At 35.1% G+C, this 1,566-nt stretch overlaps 1 long non-coding RNA gene across 1 annotated transcript; it reads left to right on the top strand.

The window, feature by feature from the left end:
• The first annotated feature begins 768 nt into the window (after positions 1 to 768).
• On the top strand, positions 769 to 1,566 carry LOC110444044. Its single transcript, XR_002462185.1, has 3 exons — positions 769 to 835; positions 1,033 to 1,160; positions 1,482 to 1,566. It is a non-coding gene; the product is annotated as an uncharacterized LOC110444044 (long non-coding RNA).

Below are 1,566 nucleotides of genomic sequence, written 5' to 3'. Positions count from 1 at the left end.
TTTAGTTCTAAAATGACTGAATTATGTATATATTTGTATGCATTAAGGTATGGACTGCTAGGCCTATTTATCTGTATGTATTAAGGTATGGACTGCTAAGCCCATTTGGTCCTGTTTCTGTATATAGGTATATCAGTTGATAAACACAGGTATTGAGGTTATCATATTTCGTTAAACACTTTGGCAATGACATATCAGAATCACCTGCTCAGCACTTGATATTCCAATACAGATGTGATGTTTACTTTGCCTGAGTGAGATTGATGTTATTGACTAGCACTTTATTGACATGGAGATCAATGATAAAGGAAAGTGGGCCACACTTACTGTCGGGGGATGTTGATCAAGCTTCGTTAGGCCATTTACTGCCCGAATTAATGATAAACAATTTACTGTTATTTAAATATTTTCAATCAAATAATAAGTAATTGCATGGAATTGGAACTTACACTTTTTCATATCTTCAATAAGAAATGTCCCGGGTCGAGTGACAAGAAATATGCAATTTTGTCCATAGTTGTACAGGTAAACAATACACCTGTTTACAAATTTGTATTTGTATACAAATTGCTCACCAAGTCATAGCTTGACAAAGGAACCAGTTTGTCTTGAAATGTTGCTACATGTTTAATATGTAAATTGTTTTTGCAGAAAGTAAAATTTTGATATCACTGCAGTTTGAGTTTTAGAGAAGCCCAGTGAAGTCACATTATAAAATATGTTCTGACTGTTGTACACACTGTACTGTATCCCTCTATGGAAGTAAAGACTGATAACTACTTTGTTCAATTTGATACTCTGGAATCTCACAGACTGAGTTTACAAGGGGTTTGAGGTAAAATGTGTATATGTGTTAGGGATCATTTGCTGACAGGCAAGTTATGTAAGTTAATCTCAAGCTTTTCAAGACATAAAAAATATTTATAGGCATATTGTGTTTAATCTACTACATTATCTTGTTTAAAAAAACAAGTTTTGTGAATTCTGTTGTTGTTTTAAGCACTATCAGTTACCATTAAATCTTCTCTACAGGTACCAGACTATTCCTGTGTCTATGGAGAGGGGTTTGAACCCAAAGTGGAGGTGGAGCCACCTGTCCAGCCACCGGTACACCACAAGGAGGAGATAACTGATGAACTGAGCCGGCGTTATGTACAACCGTAAGTTAAAGTCTCTTCCCTGACAGATGTCGAACATACAGTCCAACTCTGAGTCATTAATTATACAAAACAAATTTTGAGGTTTATGGAAAAAAGCTCTTGGAACAAAAAGTAAACATCAATTTATTTTCTTAAATTGCACAAGTCAAATTGTAATCTTTTACTGCAAATGCTACAGTTAACTAATGTGGCTATTCAGGAAATAGAAATGCAAAGCTTCAAAATGGGAGATGAATCCGTTGACAAGGGAAGTAACTCTAACAATAAAAGTCCTTAGTGCAGTGGTACACTTTCCCTTAACATATCATTCCTGTCTTTCAGAATACAACTTACTGGAGAATACATTGTTAACTTGATCAACCTTAATGATACTGCCTACCTCATGTCTACTGAAGTGTCGTCCTTC

The sequence above is a fragment of the Mizuhopecten yessoensis genome, unplaced genomic scaffold (assembly GCF_002113885.1).
Source record: "Mizuhopecten yessoensis strain PY_sf001 unplaced genomic scaffold, ASM211388v2 hete_35973608, whole genome shotgun sequence".
Classification (NCBI taxonomy): Eukaryota; Metazoa; Mollusca; class Bivalvia; order Pectinida; family Pectinidae; genus Mizuhopecten; species Mizuhopecten yessoensis.
The sequence above is the reverse complement of the archived record's forward strand: the minus strand, read 5'-3'. Positions and strand labels throughout refer to the sequence as shown.